Source organism: Electrona antarctica (assembly GCF_951216825.1).
Source record: "Electrona antarctica genome assembly, chromosome: 2".
Classification (NCBI taxonomy): domain Eukaryota; kingdom Metazoa; phylum Chordata; class Actinopteri; order Myctophiformes; family Myctophidae; genus Electrona; species Electrona antarctica.
Genome location: NC_136807.1, coordinates 52,736,793 through 52,753,134, shown reverse-complemented (window position 1 = coordinate 52,753,134; position 16,342 = coordinate 52,736,793). Strand labels below are relative to the sequence as shown.

Sequence of the window (16,342 nt, the reverse complement as noted above, 5' to 3'; positions counted from 1 at the left end):
GAGCGAATAGACTGTAGAACACTTTCCCTCCCGTTCGCGAGTTTCCCGAGTTATGTTTTTATGGATTAAAGTCATACAGACTTTCGACCGGACAGAGGGGGATAGGAGACGCGTTTTGATGACGTCAACGCAAAAAGGTCCGTCGCTCCGGTATGCATAGGGTTATGGGAAATTGAGTCCCAATTCATTACAATGGTGGGGGTGGAGCGGAGCGGTGCGCTTCCTCCTCCACTCTGTTGTTGTGGTCGGCACTTTGGAATATTCTTCAACACTACGACAAGCGATTACACCGTTTTAAAGTGGATTTTCATGACAAGCAACTCATCAATTGTGGCTCAGAGGTTAGTTAAATCACGGCAGTGAGATCTGGTTTATGAAAGTTTAATCACGGCATTAAAGCTGGTAAATTACCACGGAAGTAGAATTAACTGAAAAGCTCCAGTAAATATTTTTACAACCCAACCATTGTCCGATTCATGGTACATTTAGATCAATGCATCAATGAAGTCACATTGTTAATGCTTAAATCGAGAAACGATTCATATCAGTTCATCTTACGCCCTCAGTACCGACCCACTTTCACCAATAAAATAAATAAAGACAGAGTGCTTGAAACTTACTGAGATCCAGGTGGTCTTCAGGTTCCTGTTTAAGGTGGTCTTCAGGTTCCTGTTTAAGGTGGTCTTCAAGTTCCTGTTTAATAGAAACAGTGGTGGCTGGTGGACTGATCTTCACCTGCAGACTGGACTCCACACACTGGTCTGGAATGAAGGAATACAATAAGGACATAATTATTACTTAAAGGACCACTTCACCACTTTTCAGCCAATCCTAGTTTAATTGGTCCTCATTGGGTTTGTCAAATTATGAAATTATTACCGATATCCGATCTCCGATCATTTGCAGGGTCATATCTGCCGATTATACCACAATGGAAACAAGCCTAGGCCCTAGTGGCTTGGCCCATATCCTGTTAATAAAGTAAGTTAGTATTCAATCAATAAATAAAAAGCCTATCATTTTCCACGTGTCTGTTTTCACAACTGAATGACTACTGAATGAGATGAGTACACAAATACAATGTAACGTTTATTTTTACTTAAGGTTTACACAATATTTGATTTGGCTTTTGTTCTTGACTAGAGGTACTAGACACACTTGATTTATATTGAACTAATTTATGAATTTGTACTTTTTTTCATATATTAAATAATCGGGATAAGACTGTTCCGATACCGCTATGGCATTTGTATGGCCGATATGGCCAATTCCACTATTTTGATAGCACATCGGTGAGCTGGATGAAATCCTACCTGGAGGGAAGAGAACAGATGGTGGAGGTGAACGGTGTGTTTAACAGGTCTTTGAGATACATGCATGAATAGACAAGGTACTGGTCAGACTATGTAAACATGGCACATATCAAAATGTGCGTTAGAATGTCTAATTTTATCCAAACAAAATTGAGTTTCTATCATGTTCCAATTCAGAGATATTGGCAGTTTTAGATGGATTGGTCAGATTCGTCATGACTGACCATGCTATTTATAGATGGCAAAATATCTGCAGTGGTACATGTGAGAAACTTTTTTTTAAATTGAACTAGACAACTCACCCTTTAAAATCAGATATGGCATGGGTATGTACGCCCAGCGGAAAAAAAGTTATTTGGAAAATAAAACTTCAAACGGGCATTGTTGTCCTAGAAACACTACAGAGTGTAAATGCAGGCTCTTTTAAATGGCTTCCAACACAAAAAATAAACATTGTATCAACTCAGTTAAGTCCAGCTTTCTCTGAAGGTCTTTCGTTGTCGATCATTCACAACAGAGAATTTTCAATAAATCATTCAAAAACTGCATTCTCCCATAGAGAAGTCTATCAACTACATTGATTTGACTTGAATCTTTCAAAGAGTTAAAACAAGGCTCCAGACGTCCCAAAACAAACTGGTTAGGTTACTACTTGGCCCCACTCCCCGAACGCACCTCACCCTGCCCATTTTGACAGGCTGGAATGGCTTAGGGTTGACGCCAGAGTACAGCATCTTGCAATGGGTCTGGTCCACAAGATTCGCTACTCCACCAAGATACCTATGTACCTGTCTAAATACTTCCTTAATGTCAATGAAGTCCACACCCACAACACCAGAGGGAGTTCAACAAACCATGTGCAACCCAGATTCGGCACAAACAAGGGACTAAATTAATTTCACTCTTATGCCACCAAAATGTGAAACGCCCTGCCAACAGTCATTAAGACATGCAAATCCCTTGACTCCTTCAAAACTGCTCTCAAAGGGCACCTACGGACGGGTGCAATTCGAAACTGGCCCCCGTAAATTCTGAATCCCCCACCCACCCCTTTTTCCCCTCACTGTATATATTTGTTCCCCTTTTTACTCTATGATGATTTCCTATTTTTGGAATGTGTATATTTGTACGTCTCTAAATGTTATGATGAATTGAAAATGGTGGACCCTCTTGTAAACAAGTGTAATACTTTATGGTGTCGTCCACTCAAGGTTGACAGTTTTTGTATTGAGTTTTATTTTAAATGTACAGTAATTCTGCAAACTGTTAAATAAATATGATATATTACTTTATTGTCAGTTCGCACTGAAATTCGTTTTGCGACCCAGCGGCCTTGTATGCAATACATATACACATTTGACATAACACAGGACAAAAAAAGAAATAAAATACAGTTACATACATAGAGAACATAAGGGCAGAAAGCAATGTCCACAGCTCAGTCTAATCAATCAATCTGATTATGCTACCAATTATATTGTGCATCCCTAGTCCTCACTAATGTTCATGATAAAATACCACAATTGTTTTCCACTCATATCTGTGTCTCATAGGAGGGCTGTTAAGTTCAGAAACACGTCCAGCGTTTTTATTATTGTGAGAGCAATGGCCATTATCGCATTGCAACTTTTAAGGAATAGAAAGCCTGTAGTTTCTATTAGCTTGGATTCAGTCAGACCAGTTGAAACATAGAACAGATTTTTGTCCAGCGTCCAATTTGTAAAGGCCATGCACTATTTGTTTTACAAAGAAACAATGTTTGAATCAAATGCTTAATTCATGGTTGTAATGTGTAAATGAATAGTTTTTCAATGGATTCAGTTCAATAGAGGGTACTCTTATTTTGAACAGATCGTCCACCGGAAGTCTTATATTTGCTATCTAATATTTGGCAGCTAGACAGAGCGCAATCGGGACACTATAGATGTGTTTTAATTGGTCTCGATCTACAGGAAAACAAAACAGAGTATACTATTAAAAAAATGTGGCTCATCTGCAGCCAACAAGTTTCCTAGTCATTCCTAGAAGGCAGCTGCTACTTGTAAAAGTGCATGTGTTTAGCAACCTGCTCTGTGTAGTCTGATGTGTGGCTGCAGCATCACATCCAGCAGTTTGTTCTGTTTCTCCAGCAGAGTTTCTAGTGTCTCCATCTCTCTCTGGAAAAGGTTGCACATGAACTCTCCCACCGCGCTGAGGCGCTCCAACACAAACAATCTGACATTAGGTGTCACACTACAAACATCAACAGCACTGTCCAAAACGCACAATATCTCCTCTCCCACCGACGTCATGTGTTCATTTATCTTCAGCCGTACAGACTCCATTTGACTCCTTTTACCTCCTTTAGGACACATTTTCACCAAGCTTTCTGTTCCTACTGTAATATATTTATATAATAACGTCTAAAGTAATGTGTAAACTTTAGGCACAGAGTCGACAAAGAGCAATGGACGCAGCATGCTCCCCCCATCACGCTAAAAATAAATTTACTTTACGCATTTACTTCCGGGCAACGTGCTACAAGCACGAGCACTAAAGGATCCAAGCACTGTTGTCTTTCGCAGCCTGGTGGAGGAGGTGTGTAACTGTCACTGAATGAAGATGAGATAGATTTCAAAAGAAAGCCAGTACAAAAACTGCTACTGGGGATAAAAGTAAAACCAGAAAAAAGCACTAAAGACTTGTTTACATCAGGGCAGGGACGAATAGTTTTCATAATCCTCTAGGGGGCCAAAAGTGGCATCACCTGTCACTCATTAGTAGTCTAATCACTGTGTGAGGAGTGCATAGGCTATAGTTCCTTTTCTCCACAACAGACTTTTTCGCTTCTAAACCCCTTGTTGCTTTTCCCTGTGATGGTCACGCAGCAATAAGGTGAAACAGAACACAAAGATGAGTAGCCTATTTATTTTTTAACACACAGCACCCCTCTCCCTCTCTCTCTCCCTCTCTCTCGTGTGCGCAATGTCTGTGACTGTGAGACTGACACAGACGCAGTCAATAATATATAGCATAAATAATAGGCCAAATATAACACTTTCCCTCTATCTGTGACTGTGATCAGCTCCTCACACACATACCTGGCAGGTTAAGCACTCAGATTAGCATTTCAATGCCTGATCTGCATGTGTATGATGAATCTGGAATTCATAATTCTTAGTAATGTGTGCTACTGTGCTCATCTTGGACTTTCATTTGGAGGTGTCTGTAGGGTGTGTGTGACTGTCTTCCATTCCAGGCTCACACACCCAGTCCCATGTGGTGAGGGCCATGCCATTTGCTATATGTGCCTTCCTGTGGCTATTTGTGTGACAAAGGAGTTTGTTGACATGAAGGAACAGACTGATTGATCAAAGGACTTGTCACTAAAAATGTCTGTTGACACCCTACACTCATGTAAACTGCTTAAAAGGTTGACCAAGATGGGACTCTTTGTCAGTCGGGCGCGAGCCTTGTGGATGCACGTCAGGCCATCTCTGGCTGGCGTGAGCTTTAACCTGTATGCATTGCTGCGCTGTGTACTTGTGAAATAAACAACATCATCTCGGATCTGCTTCTGCTGTCTGCCGTGTGTCACAACTTTTCTCCGGGGCTCTCATGGTTCAGATACATCAGATGGTGTCCGAAGTCCGTTGTCATTGGGCATTTTTTATGTGCCAGACAAACAGAACCGGCGGCTTTTTTATTCAGTCTAATTCGAGGTGGGGAGTTTTTGTGGGCAACGACGGGGACGTGTGATCCAGCGTTCAGTGCGTCTACATGGAGATGGAGGCCTTCGCCGGCTACAGGCTGCCTCACGACCCTGCCCTGCGAGAGGATGGACAGGGGCGGTCGCATCGACGGCGGGGGGACGGTGAGCGGTGTGCGGCTGCGGTTGGCGGGGACCATCGTCTTTGCATCAGCGCGCTGGCGGTGGACGACGAGGTGATGGGACGCAGCGCGGCACGGCGGCGGGGACCCCATGGTTCCCCGGGGGAGAGGCGACCACTCGACGCATGGCGTGGCGGTGGTTTTCACTTTCCTTGGCCGACTGACCAACGCAAGCTGAGGGCCTTGCAGTCGTCATACGCGGCGTCTGTGATGAAGTTACGCAACGGCCTTTTTCTTCCCAACTCTGATGAGTTCTGAGTTGGGAGGGGGGAGATGAGATGATGATGAGGACAGCGAAAACAGTGTGAACTTTTTCACAACTTGATCCGTGGCCTGGCGAACATTGAGGTAACGGAATGCAGCATACAGAAGATTTTCCTTTGTCCATATATCAGAGGCGAAGATGAACTTCCCTTCTCTCTGATTACAAATCGTGTGTCGCGTTTGTTTTCAACATGAATTAATAGGCATTATGTTGGTGTATGTTTTTGTCGTATAATTAGATAAGTTGAGTCATGAGTAGCCTACTTATGAAACAATTAGGTAATTTCCTCGAGACGTGTAGAGAATATTAGTTAAATATTGCTTAAACTCTGGCCTGTTAATGTATTTTTATCTTTTCTTACTGTTTAGCTGGGGTCCAGACTGTTTAGCTGGGGTCCAGCGTCATTTATTATGTACTACCCTAGTAGAGCAGAGTTTTATCTAAAGCATTATAAACGTATATGTTATTGCACGTCCTAAATTTCCTGAAAGCGGCAACGTCTGTTAAATGTCAGTTATTATTTGTACTAATCATTTGACCATTATTCTTTGTTTGGGATTAGGTATTTGTCAGAAAAATGATTTGAATTACAGACAGCTGAGTTATCGAGGTGTAAAGGGGATTTTTACTGTGGTTTTTAAGCTAAAATGTAGTTTTTTATATGTTGTTTCCGTGGGTGTGAATCACAAAGAGGTGGTCAGGTCTCGCGTTGGTCCGTTCATGACCTAAGGGGTCATGAAGTGAATGTTGTAAGTGTTTATTTTTTTATGTTTTAGCCTAAGATTAAAGTAACACAGAGAGAGTCCTAAAAGCACATCGAAGATGAAATGTAATGTAATGTAATCATTTATGACAAGCTGTAATCTTAAATGTCTGTAAACCATTTTGGGGAAGGTCCTACTGTAATGCTGCTGTTTCTGATGTCTTGAATGTACCGTCCAGCTGAGGATCAAGGGGGGTGGTAAGAATTATGATTCCATATTTTAGTATGACAGTCTTTTGGACGGTCATAAGGGGGGTTATGATGAATCTGGAATTCATAATTCTTAGTAATGTGTGCTACTGTGCTCATCTTGGACTTTCATTTGGAGGTGTCTGTAGGGTGTGTGTGACTGTCTTCCATTCCAGGCTCACACACCCAGTCCCATGTGGTGAGGGCCATGCCATTTGCTATATGTGCCTTCCTGTGGCTATTTGTGTGACAAAGGAGTTTGTTGACATGAAGGAACAGACTGATTGATCAAAGGACTTGTCACTAAAAATGTCTGTTGACACCCTACACTCATGTAAACTGCTTAAAAGGTTGACCAAGATGGGACTCTTTGTCAGTCGGGCGCGAGCCTTGTGGATGCACGTCAGGCCATCTCTGGCTGGCGTGAGCTTTAACCTGTATGCATTGCTGCGCTGTGTACTTGTGAAATAAACAACATCATCTCGGATCTGCTTCTGCTGTCTGCCGTGTGTCACAACTTTTCTCCGGGGCTCTCATGGTTCAGATACATCAGATGGTGTCCGAAGTCCGTTGTCATTGGGCATTTTTTATGTGCCAGACAAACAGAACCGGCGGCTTTTTTATTCAGTCTAATTCGAGGTGGGGAGTTTTTGTGGGCAACGACGGGGACGTGTGATCCAGCGTTCAGTGCGTCTACATGGAGATGGAGGCCTTCGCCGGCTACAGGCTGCCTCACGACCCTGCCCTGCGAGAGGATGGACAGGGGCGGTCGCATCGACGGCGGGGGGACGGTGAGCGGTGTGCGGCTGCGGTTGGCGGGGACCATCGTCTTTGCATCAGCGCGCTGGCGGTGGACGACGAGGTGATGGGACGCAGCGCGGCACGGCGGCGGGGACCCCATGGTTCCCCGGGGGAGAGGCGACCACTCGACGCATGGCGTGGCGGTGGTTTTCACTTTCCTTGGCCGACTGACCAACGCAAGCTGAGGGCCTTGCAGTCGTCATACGCGGCGTCTGTGATGAAGTTACGCAACGGCCTTTTTCTTCCCAACTCTGATGAGTTCTGAGTTGGGAGGGGGGAGATGAGATGATGATGAGGACAGCGAAAACAGTGTGAACTTTTTCACAACTTGATCCGTGGCCTGGCGAACATTGAGGTAACGGAATGCAGCATACAGAAGATTTTCCTTTGTCCATATATCAGAGGCGAAGATGAACTTCCCTTCTCTCTGATTACAAATCGTGTGTCGCGTTTGTTTTCAACATGAATTAATAGGCATTATGTTGGTGTATGTTTTTGTCGTATAATTAGATAAGTTGAGTCATGAGTAGCCTACTTATGAAACAATTAGGTAATTTCCTCGAGACGTGTAGAGAATATTAGTTAAATATTGCTTAAACTCTGGCCTGTTAATGTATTTTTATCTTTTCTTACTGTTTAGCTGGGGTCCAGACTGTTTAGCTGGGGTCCAGCGTCATTTATTATGTACTACCCTAGTAGAGCAGAGTTTTATCTAAAGCATTATAAACGTATATGTTATTGCACGTCCTAAATTTCCTGAAAGCGGCAACGTCTGTTAAATGTCAGTTATTATTTGTACTAATCATTTGACCATTATTCTTTGTTTGGGATTAGGTATTTGTCAGAAAAATGATTTGAATTACAGACAGCTGAGTTATCGAGGTGTAAAGGGGATTTTTACTGTGGTTTTTAAGCTAAAATGTAGTTTTTTATATGTTGTTTCCGTGGGTGTGAATCACAAAGAGGTGGTCAGGTCTCGCGTTGGTCCGTTCATGACCTAAGGGGTCATGAAGTGAATGTTGTAAGTGTTTATTTTTTTATGTTTTAGCCTAAGATTAAAGTAACACAGAGAGAGTCCTAAAAGCACATCGAAGATGAAATGTAATGTAATGTAATCATTTATGACAAGCTGTAATCTTAAATGTCTGTAAACCATTTTGGGGAAGGTCCTACTGTAATGCTGCTGTTTCTGATGTCTTGAATGTACCGTCCAGCTGAGGATCAAGGGGGGTGGTAAGAATTATGATTCCATATTTTAGTATGACAGTCTTTTGGACGGTCATAAGGGGGGTTATGATGAATCTGGAATTCATAATTCTTAGTAATGTGTGCTACTGTGCTCATCTTGGACTTTCATTTGGAGGTGTCTGTAGGGTGTGTGTGACTGTCTTCCATTCCAGGCTCACACACCCAGTCCCATGTGGTGAGGGCCATGCCATTTGCTATATGTGCCTTCCTGTGGCTATTTGTGTGACAAAGGAGTTTGTTGACATGAAGGAACAGACTGATTGATCAAAGGACTTGTCACTAAAAATGTCTGTTGACACCCTACACTCATGTAAACTGCTTAAAAGGTTGACCAAGATGGGACTCTTTGTCAGTCGGGCGCGAGCCTTGTGGATGCACGTCAGGCCATCTCTGGCTGGCGTGAGCTTTAACCTGTATGCATTGCTGCGCTGTGTACTTGTGAAATAAACAACATCATCTCGGATCTGCTTCTGCTGTCTGCCGTGTGTCACAACTTTTCTCCGGGGCTCTCATGGTTCAGATACATCATGTACAAGGGACAGGCAACGCGGTCCACCCCCCACCACCCCCGCCCCGGACAGTGAGAAAAACAGACGTGTTAAGGTGCCAGACTTGGATGGTTAGAGCGGCGCGATTGTATACACAGTCAATGCAAGACGAGAATTGCGCGAATTGTAGAAAAACTAGAAATCCCCTAAAATCATCAAGGGGGCTCGAGCCCCGCAGCCCCCACGTAGTCGTCGTCACTGCACAGGGTCATTTTCAATTCACTGGAACATTTAATGACGTACAAATGTACACTATGAAAAACAGGAAATCATCATATAGCCTAGTTAAAAAAAGGAAAAAAATAAAATCACACCTGTGTGAAGTGAGGGGCGGTCTTATCATCATAGATATATTTGTGTCCTCACTTTTCCATCCTCAATTTTATCTTCAATGTTTTACAGGGGCCAGTTTTGAATTGCAGCCGCCCGCAAGTGCTCTGTGAGAGCGGTTTTGAAGGAGTCTAGGGATTCACATTTCTTAACGGATACCGGAGAACTCGCCAGTTTAGTGCATTTTAGTTTTACTTCACCTTCATTTAAATTGCATTGAATTGAGACAGAGAGGATAGTTGTTTAGAGTTTACACTAGATGAAGTGGGAATGCTAAAGTTTATACACCAAAGTACCAAAACAATGTAATTCATTAGTAAACAATATCCTGAATTGGTAGGCCTACTATCATTGGTATTCACATACTCAACCTTTTATCATTGAATAGCTGACCATTTAATTGCACAAAATAATTTGATCACTTTGGAAATGAACTATAACATCTGTTGGTTTGACATACTACACTGATGAAGACAGCATGTTAGCATAACGATGAAGACATTGATGAGGAGTTTCCGGTGCGGCGAGTTGGTAAACTGGCGAGTTCTCCGGATAGCCTGTTGGTAGGGTGTTTTTCCACGTGTAACCAGATGGAGTCGCTACGTACTCCTAATGTCAGTGATACTACGCCACTCCCAATTACAGGGTGGGAGACCCGGAATACATATGAAGGTAAGTGTTCAGTTGAGTGAACAATAATTGTCGGTTGCTTCATGGGAACATAACTTTATTCGGAGAAAGTACAGAGTATTGACATTTCCTTTAAAACGTATATTCACTATTCACAGTATTGACATTTCCTTTAAAACGTATATTCACTATTCACAGCGTTACCAATAAAAGGTTATCAAGTCTTCCACTACACAGATAAAAGGGATTTGAATCAATTGCACTAGGATGCACTCATTTCCTATGTCCATAGACACACAGTTAAGCACTGCAAAGAAACGCAATAGCACTCTGAGCCAAATATGGTTGGCATTAAACACTGCAAAATAACACAAAGGCTAAAAGCCAAAAAGAACACCACACGGTAAAAAGGGACAGTAGTCCTTGAGTGCAACTCTGCAATATAATCCTTAAACCAATATATCCGTCTTTGGCGGTTAACTAGTTAACTCCTTGGTTAGAGCAGTAAAAGTGAGGACCCTTATAAAAACACCACTTGGGTGTGATCTAGTACAAAACAAATATAAAAACTATAGCAGCATAGCCTTGAATTCAAAACAAAAAAGATAAAAAGAACAGCGGTTCACAGTATGAGGTCCAATCTGTAATGGAACACAAACCTCAATTAGCCTCATGATTTACCATATAGTTAAAGCGCTTTCATGGTTGTACTCAGATTGAGTACAACGCTGAGGTAGCCAAACAATCATACATAACATGCATTAAATGTACTTTGTACTGCTAATGAGCACATACCCTGTTAAGGTGATCAGGGCATCCAGGTTGTTGGTAAAACAGTCAGTGTTTGCTCGGTCGGGACACCGTCTGTGTAATATAAACATATCATGAGGACTTGCATTTTACTCATAACAAAGACTGCTATGCTGTCGCAGTATGGACGCAAGCCTACCTCTAAACTCTGGTGTGTATGCTTACACACACACGCACAACGGACACCACGCTAGCCAGCTCTTGTCAGTGTATTACTGGGTAGAAACACAGTCTGTGTAACAAACGTATCATGAGGACTCACGTCATTCATCAAACACAAACTTTTATGCTGTCAAAATACGGACGGAAGCCTACCTCAAGACTCTGGTGTGTACACACACACGCACACACATTAGCCGGCTCGTTCGCCGCTGCGTCTAACAACGAGACAAGCATTTGCATAATTAACTGGGAGACAATTTAACGTAACGGCTCGTTTGTGCTGTTGCGGTATGAGGCAAGCCTACCTTGGTTTCTCTGAACTGTGTACACACACACGCTGACAGGGCTGTCACTAGATCAGAGCTCCACAGTTTCTGACGAAGAAAAAGAATAAATAAACTGGAGGTTGTTGACATAAATCAACCTAGAGACAGGTAACCCTATATTAGTAAAACCAAGAGCTTACCTCGATGCTACGAGCACAAACAAAACACCACCCAACAGCCTGACTGGAACAGGAAACAACCTGGGTAAAACACCGCCTATTCCCTATGCCTGGCCAGCTACCCTATATGCTGAGCTGAGGGGGTGGTGCTATGAAACGTATTGGTTCCCAGTCCCAGTGGGACTGTCCCACTGATTACATTCGCCCCTCCTAAATTGAATCGGCGTCCCGACGATGTATCAACCTGGTACTGGGACGAGCAGGCCCCCATTCTCCCCCCCTGTGCTGGTGACACCGTTTGTCTGTATGGTAGCCGGTGAGGGTTGGGGTGGAAACCAGCATTACACCGGCTGCTGCGGCGCAGGCCAGGAGAAGGTGGTGATAAATGTTCTTCCGAGCCTTCAGTTGATCTTGGGCTACCTCCCTGGTCTGGTACCGGATGCGGTGGGCTCCCATGAGCCTCCGGTTCTGGTGTTCGTACACCTGGGTCTCCTCTCTCATTATCCTCTACTACCAGAACGATAGACTCATCAGAGTCACTTGTGGCATCAACTGGAGGTGTATGGTCTAGAGTGACCTGTACTGGAGTCACCGGTTGGGCATCGGGCCCCCCTCCCTCTGGTGCAGTCCGCAGCTCGGTCCGGTGTATTCGCAGAGCAGGGCCATCCTGGTGGACAGGGGCGATGGTATACACCATTCCCTGATCGAGGGGTCTATTCACCACTCGATAGAGGCAGGGGTGCCAGAGGTCTTGGATCTTGTTCCTGCCTCTAACCTGGTGGTTCCTCCTGTAGACAAGCTGACCCTCTTCTAGACCAGGATTGGTCACCTGCTGGTTGTGCTTTCGGTTCCGTTGTTCTGCTTTGGCCTGCAGTTGCTGTCGGACATGGTCATACACTGTCTTTAGGGATTCTTGATGTTTCTTGACCCATTCCTCTGGGGCCTCCTCACCAGATCCTTCGTCAGCACCAAGGAGAAAGTCGACCGGTAGCTGGGGTTCACGGCCAAACATGATGTAATGTGGAGCCAAACCGGTGGTCTGATGAGCAGTGGTATTGTAGGAGTAGGTTACCTGGGACAGATACTGGGGCCAACGCCTCTTCTTCTCTGGTGGCAGAGTGCGAAGGAGGTCGTGGAGCGTCCGATTGAACCGCTCACATTGGCCGTTATCTTCAGGATGGTATGGGGTAGTCCTGGTTTTCTTAATGCCATAGGTATCACACAGCTGCTTTATGATCTTGCTCTCGAAGTTTCTACCTTGGTCTGAATGAATGCGGCTGGGGACTCCGAACAGGTGGAACCAGTGTTTGACCAAGACATCTGCCACTGTGCTCGCCCGCTGGTCTCTTGTTGGTATAGCTTGTGTAAACTTGGAAAACACGTCCGTGAGGACTAAGACATTTTCCCGTCCATCACTGGCTGGCTCTAGTAAGGTGAAGTCCATAGCCAGTAGCTCGTTGGGTCGACATGCCTGGAGGCTTCCTCTGTATGCCTTGATTCGAGGGCCTTCTTTTGCTAGCATGCACCTCCCACAGCTACGGCACCAATGTTCAATGTCTTTAGCCATACCTGGCCAGTATCCACGATCCCGTGTCAACTGTAAGGTGCGGTCAACGCCCTGGTGTCCGTGGCCATCATGCACGCTCTGGAACACTTTTTCTCTAAGACACTGGGGTAATAGTATTTGGAATAGTTCTTTACCACCTCCGGGGGGGTAGATCTTCCGATACAGCACTCCATCTCTCTCCACCAGGCGTCCCCACTGGCGAAGTAGCTCCCTACTCTCCTGGCTCAGATGTTCACGTTCCTCTCGTCCGGGGGTCTGTCCTTCCTTCCAGTACTTCAACACCGGGCTAATGACAGGGTCTTGCTTCTGTAAAGATGCCAATTCAAGTTGTGAAAACCCTGGCATAGCAGCCATCTCACGAATGTGAGTTTCCCGGAAGACAGAGGAATCCGACAGTGGGTGGCGTGGGGCTGGGGGAACTTCCATCCCAGTGGTGAACCGGTCCAGGTACTGTCTGGATAAAGCGTCAGCATTTCCATTACTACGACCTGGACGGTATTCTAAGGTGTAGTCGAAAGAGGCCAATTGAGAAGCCCATCGCTGCTCCAGTGCACCAAGCTTGGCCGTTTGGAGGTGCCGGAGAGGGTTGTTATCTGTGTAGACAGTGACTTTGTTGCCTAGGAGGTATTCTCTAAATTTTTCAGTAACAGCCCATTTAAGAGCCAGGAACTCGAGCTTCATGGAGCTATAATTATCCATGTTTCGCTCAGTTGGCTTAAGTCCTCTGCTCGCAAAGGCTATCGGCCGGCGCTTCCCATCATGGTCTTGCGAGAGTACTGCGCCCAATCCACCATGGCTGGCGTCGGTCTCAAGAATGAAAGGCTTTTGGAAGTCTGCATAAGCCAGGACTGGGGCTGTAGTCAGACCTTCCCTCAGCGCAAGGAATGCATGCTCGCATCGCTCATCCCAGAAATCTGATAGGGGGGTTTTAGGGGTCTTACCCTTCTTGTTGGGCCCACTCAACCTTGCCACCAGGTGATGGAGGGGAGCTGCTAGCTTGGCAAACCCCTCCACAAACCTTCTATAATAAGAGGCGAAACCAAGGAAAGAGCGTAACTCGGCCAAGTGCGAAGGCCGCTTCCACTCCCGCACCGCAGCCAACTTTTCTGGGTCGGTAGCTACCCCCTGTTCGGAGACAACATGGCCCAGGTACTTTACTTCCTTTTGGAAAAAGTGGCATTTGGACAGTTTTACCTTCAACCCTTGTTGGTCAAGTCGCGAGAACACTTTTTCTAAGCGTTCCAGGTGTTGGTGAACTGTAGATGAGAAAACAATGATGTCATCAAGATATAACAGGACCGACTGGAAACGTTGGTCCCCAAACATGCGCTCCATTAAGCGCTGGAAGGTCCCGGGCGCATTGCATAAACCAAAGGGCATTCGGTTAAATTCAAATAGCCCAAAATGAGTGCAAAAGGCTGTTTTGGCCCGATCAGCTTCAGCCATTGGCACCTGGTTATATCCACTTGCCAAGTCTAGTGTGGAAAACCACTTTGCTCCAGTTAAGGCGTCCAAGGACTCTTCAATTCTTGGAAGTGGATAGGCGTCCTTCCGTGTCTTCGCGTTCAGTTGCCGATAATCAACGCACATACGTAGCCCTCCTCCCTTCTTCATCACCAGCACAATGGGGGAAGAATAGGGGCTGCAACTCTCTCTGATTACTTGGCTATCCAGCAATTGCTTAATGTGTGCCCTGACTGCCTCATACTGTGAAGGGGGAATACGCCGGTAGGGTTGTCTTACTGGTGCCTCTTCTAACAGTGGGATTTCATGGGTATTAAGGTTAGTACAGCCTAAGTCACCCTCATTTTTAGAAAATACATGCTGGTATTTAGTTAGTAACCGCCTAGCCTCAACCGTGTCACTGGGATCGAGGCCAGGAAAGTTAAACTGTTGTACATCGCTCGCAACATTATGGTCAATGTGCACAGACTGCACTGAAACGAAGGCTGTACATTCTCTTGTGGACTCATCTAAAGAGAGTTCAACATGTGGTGCATCACCAGTTACAACGTCCCTTTCCTCAACAACTTGTACCGTTCCTATCACTCTCCGTGGCACTAGCCACACATCAGACTGTCCTACATTAGTGATAGGGGCATGGAGGGTACCTCTCTCAGCATGGACTAATGCAGGGGAGACGAGCAACACCTCCGGGAGGCCAACGTCCAAGGGACCAAGGGGTTCCAGCAAAAACTCCATAGGTGGGACCTGGGGACAAGTAACAGGGATCATGGAAAGGGTTCCAGCAGCAATACATATGGGGCTTTTACCCTGAACCCTAACTTTAAATGCAGAGGAGGAACTTACTATGGCTTCCACCCTCTCACAGTGACGAAAGGCCAGTTTCCATGCCACAGCAGCAGCCTGCAAGGTGGGACTCTGAAATAGGTTGGTGCCATGCTGTGCAAATAGCCCCCGGTAACAGTCAATGATAATGTTCATGCCAAGAATACCAGGTGTAGCCCTCTTACGATTAGTGAGGACACCCTCCGGTGGATCTTTTACAATCAGTATACCCATACTAGGCAAACACGTGTCTAGCACTTTTACATCCAGCTCAATGTAGCCCAGATAAGGTATGTCCAACCCATTTGCTGCTTTGAGACCCAGCCACCTACAATCATGCAGTTCACGTTTAGACAGGTGCGAGAAATGTTCATGAAAGCAGCTTTCGGTAATGGTGGTGACCATGGAGCCTGTGTCTAATAAGCAGGGAACATCCACACCACCCATGGGCACCACCACCACCGAGCAGGGTCCAATCAACTTGCGAATCGTTTCTTGGGGTACAGTATTAGAGTCTGGAAACCCCCCTCCCAGTGTGTGACTCTGGAGGGTGCTAGTTTCCCGACGGCATAGTCGGAGCAGGGGCAGTGCTATTCTGTATGGGTGAGTTCCCCTGTGTGCAGTAACGAGCTATGTGACCTGGCTGCGTACATTTAATACAGATGGGTCGGCCGTCAGGGGCTCGTTGGTACCTGCTACCCCGGGAGAAAGATCTGTCTCTACTCGCTCCCCCACCAGAATCCAATCTTTGTGTAATTACATCCAATTGGGCTTGTTGTTTGATAAACATGCTCTTTAATTCTGCCAGTTCGGATTTACCTATTCCAACTGATTCACTAGTGGCAGTGGCCTGAGCTTCGCATGTTTGAGGGAGGGGGCGTACATACTTTTCTCTGGTGGGTTGGCCCTCCTCAACCCATCGGATTGCTTCCTTACGGACGTCGAGTAGAGACAGCTCTCCATTTTGCCTCACCATCCTCTTTAGCTCTCTACGCAGCATATGGTCTCGTACGTTTTCGCAGAACTGGTCTCTTAGCAAAGTCTGTGAATTGGACATAGCTTGAGGTTCACACAATGTCACTCGTTCCATTAACATCATAAGTGCATGGGAG

The 16,342-nt window shown here is 45.4% G+C and overlaps 1 long non-coding RNA gene across 1 annotated transcript; it reads right to left on the bottom strand.

Annotated features, from left to right (window-relative positions):
* Window positions 1–10,047: 10,047 nt before the first annotated feature.
* Window positions 10,048–11,466, bottom strand: LOC306917061. Its single transcript, XR_013789104.1, has 6 exons — window positions 11,396–11,466; window positions 11,235–11,303; window positions 11,083–11,144; window positions 10,907–10,999; window positions 10,753–10,821; window positions 10,048–10,598 (listed from the first exon to the last, which is right to left on the bottom strand). It is a non-coding gene; the product is annotated as an uncharacterized lncRNA (long non-coding RNA).
* Between the last annotated feature and the right edge of the window lie 4,876 nt (window positions 11,467–16,342).